Consider the following 14,777-nt stretch of genomic DNA (forward strand, 5'->3'; position numbering starts at 1 on the left):
TGTCTACTATTAGTGGTCAACCTATTGACTGTAGAACTTTTTAGTGTATATCTAATGATCCACACCGGTTTGAATTCTGGCATCAGTGTTCTGATAGGTGTCGGGAATCCAGTGTCTGGATCCCGACAGCTGTTATCTTAAACATATACCTATAGGACAAGTACATGACATACAAACATTACTGCATCAGCAGACATTACACTGAAATAAGCATCAGGGTGGCAAAAACCATGGGTTGGGTGCTTACCCCAAAGAGGACGTATAGAGGGAGAACCAAGAAAAGAGCCTTGGGGGACACCTACTGTTAGTGTAAGTGAAGGGACATGGAGTCATGAGAAGAGGCAGAGAAGACAGCCAGGAGATCGCAATTTCTGCTTGATCGAGGTGGGGAGGTGGCGGTCAGCATGCTGGGCGACCCCCACCATTCGTTCACATGGATTGCAAATTCGGCTACTTAGCAGAATTTGCAATCCAACCTGAATCAGGCCCATAGTTAGCATTACTGCCTCACAGCACTGAGGTCATGGGTTCAATTCCCACTGTGACCCTAACTGCGCAGTTTGTATATTCTCCCATATTCCAAAAATATACTGGTAGGTTAATTGGCTCCAAACAAAATCCTAGTGTGAATGTGTATGTATGTACATGTGGTGGGGAATATAGAGTGTAAAGCTCCACTGCAGCAGAGACTGATGTGAATGGCCAAATATTCTCCGTAAAGCGCTGCAGAATATGTGTGCGTTTTACAAATTACTGGTAATAAATAAATGATAATGATTATCAGCATGTGTATATACTAGTGTAAAAACAAAATGAAAAGAAAACCCAAACATAGCTCCCACCCCCCAAATCATCATTAATGTTAAGCTGCATACAGATGGAGCCTCCGTTATCTTTGCTGTTTGAGGCGCACACGTGCACTCCCGGCGTGACTAGGCGATCCGTCCGCCTAGTCACACCGGGAGTGCACAGAGACGCTTCCCATTGTAAGAGTCTCTGTGCACGCGCGCCCACCCGGACGGAGACGCTCTCCATTCAAGTGAATGGGGAGTGTCTCCATACGGGCGTGCATACCCGTCCAGACGGAGACTCTCACAGTGACTAGGTGCGCCTAGGCGGGCGCACCTAGTCACAGATGGAGCCACGACTAGCGTGGCTCCATCTGTATAACCAATAGCGGTTTTTACCTATGGGCTGGGACTGGCAGTGACTTCCTATTAGAAGTCCTACACATCAGTCACAGACACTACAGGCAGTCCCACTGGAAGGTGTTTCCTCCCTCTGAGACTGCCAGACCGGGCTGCAATAGGCAGAGAGCTGGCTTCCTACCTTGTCATCCCTAGCCAGCTTCTGTGGGCTGCAGCCGATGCAGTCCATAGAAACTGTGGTTTTGCGCATTCATAGTACCATCGCCGCTACTGCGCATGTGCCAGATCCCGGCATCTGTGAACTACATAGTGCAAGTGGCGGGACCAGGGCAGCGGCAACGTGGATATGGCGACGGAGACCACGGAACATCGCCAGTGGCAACCCTCCTCCTACAAGGTAGGAGCCACCGCTGCATATAACTCAAAATACAGGTTAATGCACCTCTACAAATATTCTGCTTGTCTATGCATGGACTGTTTTCCTGTGACCTCCTTTATTAAGAATAACTTTTCCAAAATACTGTTTTTACAGCTTATCTGTCACAATACATAGAATATCTTTACAATGTTATGGGATGTAATTGTTACACTTTTCACACTACAGTATCTTAACTACAAGTTACATAGCTGCTCAAGTGATAATCACAGCAACATGCTATATATCGCTTGTCCTCCAGGTGTCTCCCTTGTTCGCACTGTAGTTTTACCTTCAGAACTATGGAACTTTATTTACTGCTCATACAGTTATTAAATCCGTCATTTATTTAGTGGCAAAATGTCCAGCAGAGCAGTACTGTATAACCAGGGTGAAATAGGGAACATAGTTGCAGGTTGTTCACAAAGTCATTTATTAAAGCAATTCCCTTTTATTTAACAGGCACATAAACACCTTAGTATTGGCTTGTGAGCCTGGTTGGTCTGCCCAGCACACGCTTTTCTGCCTACTCTTTGCTCTACAGTCCAACTTCCTGGCAATTTAAAACCAACCCTTTCGCTACATACGTATTACATAAAAGGAGAGATTTACCAAATCTTGGAGAGAGATGAGTGAAATTACCAACCTATCAGGCGTCAGTAATTTTTCTAGCAAAGCCTGTAAAATGACAGACGTTAAATGGTTGGTATTGTACTTTTTCTCTCCACTTTATCTCCAATATTTGATAAATCTTCCCCATAACATGTTCATTTTTATATTCAAATAACCCTTATGTAACAAGAGTGGGGTACCTGGCATTGTTAATAAGGTTAAAGCCTCTCTGGTACCCACTCGTGTTGGGAAGAATATCAATGTCGTCACGCTCGGCCTAAGTTGGGGCTCCGACAACCGAGTTCTGGCTGAAGGGACAGCTACCTGTGAGGAGAGTAAACGAGGTGGCTGAATATAATTCCTCCTCATGGGGTGGAAGCCAAACTAAGTGTTAACGTTGGCCAGAGGGCGTAAAGAAAAGGAGGACTTCGTAGGAATATAATTGTAGTTTTAATGAATAATCAGGCTGTACACAAATATTGGAGAAATAGAAGAAACTGGAAGAATTAGAGTCTATGGTTAAATTACTTGAAGAGTGAAGCTGAAGAACTCCGGTAAAGAAGAACTGAAGACTGTTTTATGATTAAAAGACGAAGATGAAGAACTTGGATTTTGAAGAAATGACGACGTCTGCGGGAACCGCCGTTAGCACCTGGGACCCCGTGAGCGCTTCCACGAGTGGCAACGGACTTAGCAGGACTGCAGCAGCGTTTAGGTAACCGATGGATGAGAGCAACCAGGACCAGGGAACCAGAAGTAACCTGGGAGCACAGAGCTGACGAACCTTTCACAAGGAGGTAACTTGAAGCACTGGCACTCTCCCTCTGAGCAAGCCCCCTTTTGTAAGGGGAGAACACGCAGGATTGGCTGGACACAGATTGGGAACTTCATTAGTAATACTCTGGTCTCCACATGGCTGCCCCCAGCACAGGAGACATACTTAGCTGTTAGCACACAGCTTTAGCCAGCTTCTGTTTCTGACACACTATACTGTGTCACCACTAGAAGACTTTACCGCAGCGATCCCCGCCGCAGCACCCGGCTCTCCAGACCCTCGGCCCCCGGCCCTTGGCAGCTGCACATCATACTTGCCTACTTTTGAAAAAGCATTTCAGGGAGATTGTGAAAGTAACAACTATCAGCGCGGGCGCGTACTGCTACATCGGAGAGGCGTGTCATGAAAAGGACTTAAGGTCCATACACATTAGACGATGTCGCTCTATGAGCGACGTCGTCTAATGTTTCCCCTCCTGGGCCGGCTGGTCGGCAGCCGACTGTACACACTGAGCGATATGACCGCTCATATAGCTTAGTGACGTCATGCCTACTCTGCCAGCCGTACATGCAGGTCCTGGACCACAGTCCAGATCCTGCATGCGCTGCCGACCCGCGGGGCCGCGCATCGGTCATCGCTGGCGGCATACATACTTGCCGATAAAATGAGCAACGTCGCTCATGGAGGGGGAAAATGAGCGACGTCGCTCATTTTATCGGCAAGTGTGTATGGGCCTTTACATCCAAATGTAAATGAGCCACAAAGTCAGTAAGATCTACTTGTTGAAGAAGAGACACTGATATTTTGCAGGATTTGTTGGTGTATTGTGTTTTACAAGAGGTTCCATATACTGTAAGTGGCCAGGAGAAACCTTAGTTACAATGCATGTAGCCATAGGGATCATTGTGCCTTATAACCAATGCAGGGAAATGGCACTAATGATCCAATTTGAATGTATGTATCTAGCTGTATAATGGGGGTAAGGTGTAATCAGGGAGATTGCTGGACTATTCAGGGAGTCAGGGAGACTGCTGCTATTTCAGGGAGTCTCCTGCAGAATGAGGGAGGGTAGGCAACGATGCCGCACATCCATCCAGGAGGACCTGCCGCCAGCAGCTCCCTGCCGCCGCAGCCACACCTGCCAGCAGGACGGTAACCCGCGGGAGCCCCCGCCGGAGGTAAGGCTCCGGAGCCTGACAAATGTCACTTTGTGAGTTCGTAAATTTGACCATGACATCATATTGCATGTTATATTTAGAGATGAGCGGGTTCGGTTCCTCGGAATCCGAACCCGCCCGAACTTCAGCTTTTTTTACACGGATCCGAGCGACTTGGATCTTCCCGCCTTGCTCGGTTAACCCGAGCGCGCCCGAACGTCATCATGACGCTGTCGGATTCTCGCGAGGCTCGGATTCTATCGCGAGACTCGGATTCTATATAAGGAGCCGCGCGTCGCCGCCATTTTACACGTGCATTGAGATTGATAGTGAGAGGACGTGGCTGGCGTCCTCTCCGTTTAGAGAAGAAATAGATAGGAGAGTGAGATTGAGACAGTGACACTTCATTTACTGGAGCTTAGGAGGAGTACTCAGACAGAGAGTGCAGAATTTTGCTGATAGTATTAGTTAGTTATACTAGTGACAGAGTGAGACAGTGACACTTCATTTACTGGAGCTTAGGAGGAGTACTCAGACAGAGAGTGCAGAATTTTGCTGATAGTATTAGTTAGTTATACTAGTGACTGACCAGTGACCACCAGTGCAGTTTTATATTATTTAATATAATCCGTTCTCTGCCTGAAAAAACGATACACAGTGACTCAGTCACATACCATATCTGTGCTCAGCCCAGTGTGCTGCTGCATCATCTATGTATAATATCTGACTGTGCTCACACAGCTTAATTGTGGGGGAGACTGGGGAGCAGTTAGGTTATAGCAGGAGCCAGGAGTACATATTAAAAAATTAAACAGTGCACACTTTTTTTCTGCAGGAGTGCCACTGCCAGTGTGACTGACCAGTGACCTGACCACCAGTATATAGTATACTATATTGTATTGTGAATGTCTGCCTGTAAAAGTTAAACACACGTCGTGTGACTTGTGTGGTGTTTTTTTATTCTATAAAATAAAAAACTCATTCTGCTGACAGACAGTGTCCAGCAGGTCCGTCATTATATAATATATACCTGTCCGGCTGCAGTAGTGATATATATATATTTTTTATATCATTATTTATCATCCAGTCGCAGCAGACACAGTACGGTAGTTCACGGCTGTAGCTACCTCTGTGTCGGCACTCGGCAGTCCATCCATAATTGTATACCACCTACCCGTGGTTTTTTTTTTCTTTCTTCTTTATACATACTACATCTCATTATCATCCAGTCTATATTAGCAGCAGACACAGTACAGTACGGTAGCCCACGGCTGTAGCTACCTCTGTGTCGGCACTCGGCAGTCCGTCCATAATTGTATACCACCTACCCGTGGTTTTTTTTTTCTTTCTTCTTTATACATACTACATCTCATTATCAACCAGTCTATATTAGCAGCAGACACAGTACGGTAGTCCACGGCTGTAGCTACCTCTGTGTCGGCACTCGGCAGTCCGTCCATAATTGTATACCACCTACCCGTGGTTTTTTTTTTTCTTTCTTCTTTATACATACTACATCTCATTATCATCCAGTCTATATTAGCAGCAGACACAGTACAGTACGGTAGTCCACTGCTGTAGCTACCTCTGTGTCGGCACTCGGCAGTCCGTCCATAATTGTATACCACCTACCCGTGGTTTTTTTTTTCTTTCTTCTTTATACATACTACATCTCATTATCAACCAGTCTATATTAGCAGCAGACACAGTACGGTAGTCCACGGCTGTAGCTACCTCTGTGTCGGCACTCGGCAGTCCGTCCATAATTGTATACCACCTACCCGTGGTTTTTTTTTTCTTTCTTCTTTATACATACTACATCTCATTATCATCCAGTCTATATTAGCAGCAGACACAGTACAGTACGGTAGTCCACGGCTGTAGCTACCTCTGTGTCGGCACTCGGCAGTCCGTCCATAATTGTATACCACCTACCCATGGTTTTTTTTTCTTTCTTTATACATACTACATCTCATTATCAACCAGTCTATATTAGCAGCAGACACAGTACGGTAGTCCACGGCTGTAGCTACCTCTGTGTCGGCACTCGGCAGTCCGTCCATAATTGTATACCACCTACCCGTGGTTTTTTTTTCTTTCTTCTTTATACATACTACATCTCATTATCATCCAGTCTATATTAGCAGCAGACACAGTACAGTACGGTAGTCCATGGCTGTAGCTACCTCTGTGTCGGCACTCGGCAGTCCGTCCATAATTGTATACCACCTACCCGTGGTTTTTTCTTTCTTTCTTCTTTATACATACTACATCTCATTATCATCCAGTCTATATTAGCAGCAGACACAGTACAGTACGGTAGTCCACGGCTGTAGCTACCTCTGTGTCGGCACTCGGCAGTCCATCCATAATTGTATACTAGTATCCATCCATCTCCATTGTTTACCTGAGGTGCCTTTTAGTTGTGCCTATTAAAATATGGAGAACAAAAATGTTGAGGTTCCAAAATTAGGGAAAGATCAAGATCCACTTCCACCTCGTGCTGAAGCTGCTGCCACTAGTCATGGCCGAGACGATGAAATGCCAGCAACGTCGTCTGCCAAGGCTGATGCCCAATGTCATAGTACAGAGCATGTCAAATCCAAAACACCAAATATCAGTAAAAAAAGGACTCCAAAACCTAAAATAAAATTGTCGGAGGAGAAGCGTAAACTTGCCAATATGCCATTTACCACACGGAGTGGCAAGGAACGGCTGAGGCCCTGGCCTATGTTCATGGCTAGTGGTTCAGCTTCACATGAGGATGGAAGCACTCAGCCTCTCGCTAGAAAACTGAAAAGACTCAAGCTGGCAAAAGCACCGCAAAGAACTGTGCGTTCTTCGAAATCCCAAATATACAAGGAGAGTCCAATTGTGTCGGTTGCGATGCCTGACCTTCCCAACACTGGACGTGAAGAGCATGCGCCTTCCACCATTTGCACGCCCCCTGCAAGTGCTGGAAGGAGCACCCGCAGTCCAGTTCCTGATAGTCAGATTGAAGATGAAGATGTTGAAGTACACCAGGATGAGGAGGATATGGGTGTTGCTGGTGCTGGGGAGGAAATTGACCAGGAGGATTCTGATGGTGAGGTGGTTTGTTTAAGTCAGGCACCCGGGGAGACACCTGTTGTCCGTGGGAGGAATATGGCCGTTGACATGCCTGGTGAAAATACCAAAAAAATCAGCTCTTCAGTGTGGAGGTATTTCAACAGAAAAGCGGACAACAGGTGTCAAGCCGTGTGTTGCCTTTGTCAAGCTGTAATAAGTAGGGGTAAGGACGTTAACCACCTCGGAACATCCTCCCTTATACGTCACCTGCAGCGCATTCATAATAAGTCAGTGACAAGTTCAAAAACTTTGGGCGACAGCGGAAGCAGTCCACTGACCAGTAAATCCCTTCCTCTTGTAACCAAGCTCACGCAAACCACCCCACCAACTCCCTCAGTGTCAATTTCCTCCTTCCCCAGGAATGCCAATAGTCCTGCAGGCCATGTCACTGGCAATTCTGACGAGTCCTCTCCTGCCTGGGATTCCTCCGATGCATCCTTGCGTGTAACGCCTACTGCTGCTGGCGCTGCTGTTGTTGCTGCTGGGAGTCGATGGTCATCCCAGAGGGGAAGTCGTAAGCCCACTTGTACTACTTCCAGTAAGCAATTGCCTGTCCAACAGTCCTTTGCGAGGAAGATGAAATATCACAGCAGTCATCCTGCTGCAAAGCGGATAACTGAGGCCTTGACAACTATGTTGGTGTTAGACGTGCGTCCGGTATCCGCCGTTAGTTCACAGGGAACTAGACAATTTATTGAGGCAGTGTGCCCCCGTTACCAAATACCATCTAGGTTCCACTTCTCTAGGCAGGCGATACCGAGAATGTACACGGACGTCAGAAAAAGACTCACCAGTGTCCTAAAAAATGCAGTTGTACCCAATGTCCACTTAACCACGGACATGTGGACAAGTGGAGCAGGGCAGGGTCAGGACTATATGACTGTGACAGCCCACTGGGTAGATGTATGGACTCCCGCCGCAAGAACAGCAGCGGCGGCACCAGTAGCAGCATCTCGCAAACGCCAACTCTTTCCTAGGCAGGCTACGCTTTGTATCACCGCTTTCCAGAATACGCACACAGCTGAAAACCTCTTACGGCAACTGAGGAAGATCATCGCGGAATGGCTTACCCCAATTGGACTCTCCTGTGGATTTGTGGCATCGGACAACGCCAGCAATATTGTGTGTGCATTAAATATGGGCAAATTCCAGCACGTCCCATGTTTTGCACATACCTTGAATTTGGTGGTGCAGAATTTTTTAAGAAAACGACAGGGGCGTGCAAGAGATGCTGTCGGTGGCCAGAAGAATTGCGGGACACTTTCGGCGTACAGGCACCACGTACAGAAGACTGGAGCACCACCAAAAACTACTGAACCTGCCCTGCCATCATCTGAAGCAAGAAGTGGTAACGAGGTGGAATTCAACCCTCTATATGCTTCAGAGGTTGGAGGAGCAGCAAAAGGCCATTCAAGCCTATACAATTGAGCACGATATAGGAGGTGGAATGCACCTGTCTCAAGCGCAGTGGAGAATGATTTCAACGTTGTGCAAGGTTCTGATGCCCTTTGAACTTGCCACACGTGAAGTCAGTTCAGACACTGCCAGCCTGAGTCAGGTCATTCCCCTCATCAGGCTTTTGCAGAAGAAGCTGGAGACATTGAAGGAGGAGCTAACACGGAGCGATTCCGCTAGGCATGTGGGACTTGTGGATGGAGCCCTTAATTCGCTTAACAAGGATTCACGGGTGGTCAATCTGTTGAAATCAGAGCACTACATTTTGGCCACCGTGCTCGATCCTAGATTTAAAGCCTACCTTGGATCTCTCTTTCCGGCAGACACAAGTCTGCTGGGGTTGAAAGACCTGCTGGTGAGAAAATTGTCAAGTCAAGCGGAACGCGACCTGTCAACATCTCCTCCTTCACATTCTCCCGCAACTGGGGGTGCGAGGAAAAGGCTCAGAATTCCGAGCCCACCCGCTGGCGGTGATGCAGGGCAGTCTGGAGCGACTGCTGATGCTGACATCTGGTCCGGACTGAAGGACCTGACAACGATTACGGACATGTCGTCTACTGTCACTGCATATGATTCTCTCACCATTGAAAGAATGGTGGAGGATTATATGAGTGACCGCATCCAAGTAGGCACGTCACACAGTCCGTACTTATACTGGCAGGAAAAAGAGGCAATTTGGAGGCCCTTGCACAAACTGGCTTTATTCTACCTAAGTTGCCCTCCCACAAGTGTGTACTCCGAAAGAGTGTTTAGTGCCGCCGCTCACCTTGTCAGCAATCGGCGTACGAGGTTACATCCAGAAAATGTGGAGAAGATGATGTTCATTAAAATGAATTATAATCAATTCCTCCGTGGAGACATTGACCAGCAGCAATTGCCTCCACAAAGTACACAGGGAGCTGAGATGGTGGATTCCAGTGGGGACGAATTGATAATCTGTGAGGAGGGGGATGTACACGGTGATATATCGGAGGATGATGATGAGGTGGACATCTTGCCTCTGTAGAGCCAGTTTGTGCAAGGAGAGATTAATTGCTTCTTTTTTGGTGGGGGTCCAAACCAACCCGTCATTTCAGTCACAGTCGTGTGGCAGACCCTGTCACTGAAATGATGGGTTGGTTAAAGTGTGCATGTCCTGTTTATACAACATAAGGGTGGGTGGGAGGGCCCAAGGACAATTCCATCTTGCACCTCTTTTTTCTTTAATTTTTCTTTGCGTCATGTGCTGTTTGGGGAGGGTTTTTTGGAAGGGCCATCCTGCGTGACACTGCAGTGCCACTCCTAGATGGGCCCGGTGTTTGTGTCGGCCACTAGGGTCGCTTATCTTACTCACACAGTCAGCTACCTCATTGCGCCTCTTTTTTTCTTTGCGTCATGTGCTGTTTGGGGAGGGTTTTTTGGAAGGGCCATCCTGCGTGACACTGCAGTGCCACTCCTAGATGGGCCCGGTGTTTGTGTCGGCCACTAGGGTCGCTTATCTTACTCACACAGTTAGCTACCTCATTGCGCCTCTTTTTTTCTTTGCGTCATGTGCTGTTTGGGGAGGGTTTTTTGGAAGGGCCATCCTGCGTGACACTGCAGTGCCACTCCTAGATGGGCCCGGTGTTTGTGTCGGCCACTAGGGTCGCTTATCTTACTCACACAGTCAGCTACCTCATTGCGCCTCTTTTTTTCTTTGCGTCATGTGCTTTTTGGGTAGGGTTTTTTGGAAGGGCCATCCTGCGTGACACTGCAGTGCCACTCCTAGATGGGCCCGGTGTTTGTGTCGGCCACTAGGGTCGCTTATCTTACTCACACAGTCAGCTACCTCATTGCGCCTCTTTTTTTCTTTGCGTCATGTGCTGTTTGGGGAGGGTTTTTTGGAAGGGCCATCCTGCGTGACACTGCAGTGCCACTCCTAGATGGGCCCAGTGTTTGTGTCGGCCACTAGGGTCGCTTATCTTACTCACACAGTCAGCTACCTCATTGCGCCTCTTTTTTTCTTTGCGTCATGTGCTGTTTGGGGAGGGTTTTTTGGAAGGGCCATCCTGCGTGACACTGCAGTGCCACTCCTAGATGGGCCCGGTGTTTGTGTCGGCCACTAGGGTCGCTTATCTTACTCACACAGTCAGCTACCTCATTGCGCCTCTTTTTTTCTTTGCGTCATGTGCTGTTTGGGGAGGGTTTTTTGGAAGGGCCATCCTGCGTGACACTGCAGTGCCACTCCTAGATGGGCCCGGTGTTTGTGTCGGCCACTAGGGTCGCTTATCTTACTCACACAGCGACCTCGGTGCAAATTTTAGGACTAAAAATAATATTGTGAGGTGTGAGGTATTCAGAATAGACTGAAAATGAGTGTAAATTATGGTTTTTGAGGTTAATAATACTTTGGGATCAAAATGACCCCCAAATTCTATGATTTAAGCTGTTTTTTAGGTTTTTTTGAAAAAACACCCGAATCCAAAACACACCCGAATCCGACAAAAAAAATTCGGTGAGGTTTTGCCAAAACGCGGTCGAACCCAAAACACGGCCGCGGAAACGAACCCAAAACCAAAACACAAAACCCGAAAAATTTCCGGCGCTCATCTCTAGTTATATTACCTTTGCTGGCCATAGGAGCACTGGAGCATCTAGATTATTATTAATAAGGAATGTATATATTTTTTTCATGGCTTCAGTTTGCTACATCTGAGGCAGAAATTCAGAAAAGAAAAAAAAAATAAGTAGAAGTAGGTTATTTACAGCGCTCTAGAAACTTTCTGATGAATTACAATACCAGGAGGGTTTAAGATAGCCATTAAAAGAAATTCCACAAATAAAGAGACTGTTTACTAATCAGGTTGAAGGTTGAAGACACAATACAGATTTTATTTCAATAAAAAAAGGATACAGGACATTGTGCTAGTTAGATTATGCATTCTGAAATTTGCATTACTTTGATATAATTAAGCTTTTGAGTAAACTTGCTTTCTGTTCTATATCACTATGGGTGTATATCCCTTTTCAAAGGGTACATGAAAAGGGTGTGACAATATTTTTGTGACTCGTCCTCCATAAACCTATACACTAAAGCTGGGTACACAGTTGACGATACGCTCCATGAGTGATATCGCCTAGTGTTTTCCTTACTCTCCCGGGTGGCAAATACAGTGCATACACACTGGACAGTATTGTTAATGATATCGTTCAGTTACGTCTCGCTGCTGGCGGCCTGCACATGCAGTTTTGGATGATACAGTGCATCCGGAAAGTATTCACAGCACTTCACTTTTTCCACATTTTGTTATGTTAGTCTTATTCCAAAATGGAATAAATTAATTTTTTACCTCAAAATTCTACACACAATACCCCATAATGACGTGAAAAAAGTATGAGCTATTCACCGCCTGTGCCCCAGGAGGGGTCTCGAGTGGGTTTGCCCGGGGATGGGTCTCGAGTGTGATAAAGCTAAATATTTATCGTATATAATACCCTTTATGAGGTCTAAGAATACTGTACGCTATTTATGTATGAAGTACCGTAAGGGTACGCTAGTTGCGTAACAATCGCTTTGCCGTGATCGAGACGCTCAAGCGTCACGTTCACTCACGGCCAAGAGATCACAGGCAGGCATGTTATTGGCTGTTAACTAAAGTAATGATTCGCTATAACGTAGCGAACGCTCGGGACCACGAGGAGATCACCAGCGGAGCGGACGCTCACTATATTAAACCTTTGTATCTAAACCATAAACAGTGTATTGTGCAGTAAAACCTTAGTGTAATGTTAGAGAGTAAATGCAACACAGTATAACCTTATTACCTTAAAAGCTGTTTGAGCGTCACCGACGCTCTGAGAATACTTAATACTATAAGAAACACACAGATACCGTGCTCAGGGTCCAACGCCTAAAATATATATTATGAATGCTATACTTGCAAAAGAGTTAAACACAATACAAGTCATACACTACAATATAACATAGACTACCTAACCAGATAACTACACAAGAAATACAATACAATACAATTTAAGGGAAAAATGAGTGAGAAAGAGAAGGAGAGAGAGAGAGAGAGAGAGAGAGAGAGAGAGAGATTTGCCCACAATAACAAGAAGATCAATATAGTTGCGGAGAAACACTTACGCACAAGGGGAAACGATCGCATGCGCCTCGATATCCAGCTCCCGATTATCAGCAATGAGAACCGTTGAAGAGAGTGAACTGGATATGGTCGGCCTGCCTATTTATGCCCCACACACACAATACAATTCAATGGTCCCTACAATCTCATTGTTCATTGGACACAGGAATTCGGCTTCGCATTATAACAAAAGGTCATAGGTTGATTCATACAGGTGGGCTGTGACTATTTCCAACTGCTCAGGTGGGAGGGAAACTGGGTTTCCCGCCGCATGGGTAATAAAGTGCAAATAAAGTAAATGTTCATAAACTTCTTATGTCCATAACTATTCGCACGAGCGATTGATCTGCTTCAAACCAACACCGGAATATTTCTAATTAAATATTCTTCCGATGGATACTAAACACCACTGTATTACTCCTGTCTGACCCTTCGTATCAAACAAAGAGGGATTTCTCTGTTCATGAACATTCTATATTAACCAAACTTTCAGAATCTATCAAAGGGACCATGATCTACAAAATACATTATTAGTGAAAATATGTAATGATTGAGTCGCACGCTACGATCGCATAAACTCTACCGTAAATACGCATACCATGCGCCTGCGGGTGCCCGCGACTGTGAGTATGCGCACGTACGGGAGAGCGTACGCATGCGCAGCATGGACCTGTGTGAGGTGCAAATATGGTAGTGTGCATAGAGATATTTTTCTGACTTTGACAGTCCACCCTTTGGCAGTCAACAATAACTGCCACTTCCTGAAAACATTTCAAAAGGAGAAAAATATATGTTAGGGGTTAATACATTTACATGGTTGGGTAAGGGAGGAGAGGAGATGGTAGGAAAAGGGTATGACCTAGTGAGATAGCAGAAGCATGTGTGTATGAATCCGTGCTTGGGGGTCATGTATCATCGTGCCGTACGTGTTTTAAATCAAGCTTCGAGGTATTGCGAAGTATACATGTGAATTCCTTCTTATCCCGTGGTACGGGTCTGTGGATGGGCTGTCAAACTTTACCGAGCTCTTTTCGGCTTTGGTTGTAACAAAATGGGGGAGCACATTTTAGTTGATGATACATGAATGGGGGAGATATGTGATTGCTGATATCTGTGCCTGTATTCCCTATCGACTATGTGTGTCATTACCTGAGGGTTGTAGAAATGAAGAAAAGACATAATTACGGTAAATGCGGTGGTATTCTATGTCAGGTAAATGTACAGTCGTCGATTGAGGTCTTGTTTGGTGTCTGTTGAAAGTCGTCTTCTTTGCGCTGTTTTGCCCATTAGGTGCGAGCAAAAAGCTTTGTCAATGCCAATAGATTTACAAAAATGTTGGGCTAGCGTGAGTTTAAGAATTCTAGGGAAACTGGGGATCCATGGCAAAGTTCATAAAATGTCCGTATCTAAAGTGGTCAAAACTTCTTCTTTGGTCAATCCGTTGTCTGTATAGTGTCTTGTCAACTTCCTCGTCCAAGGGGGTCTTTTTATCTTGGAGAAAAACAGAAAAACAGGTGAAAGAAACGGACCGTAGAAATCGCATTTTCATCACATCATTGTTTCTACATTTGGGTCATAAATCAAGTCCAGGTTAATTACAGTTTCCTCACTCCTTAAACTCATTACCCTAGTACGATGGTTGCACTTCATTAAAGCCTGACCGCATCTAAATATCAATCCAATCGATATGACAACACCTAAGATACATAGGAGAAACTTCCCAACATCCATTATGACTCCTTGAGCCCAGTCTCCTAAACCAGAAAACCAATTTCGCGGGTTCAACCATGACACCCAACCAGTCAGCTCATTACCTACAGCAGCAAGAGTGAGATTGTGTCTCCTGCGAAATTCCCACTTCAATTGGAGAATATCGTCCATCTTTTGGTCTATGACCTCGACAGGGTCCTCGGTGCTATTCGTAATATATGTGCAACATTTCACGCCGTATTGTGTTGCCAGTGTGACACAATATCCGCCTGTCACTGCTGTGAGGTAATTGAG

This window comes from Pseudophryne corroboree, chromosome 3 (assembly GCF_028390025.1).
Source record: "Pseudophryne corroboree isolate aPseCor3 chromosome 3, aPseCor3.hap2, whole genome shotgun sequence".
NCBI classification, from domain to species: Eukaryota; Metazoa; Chordata; class Amphibia; order Anura; family Myobatrachidae; genus Pseudophryne; species Pseudophryne corroboree.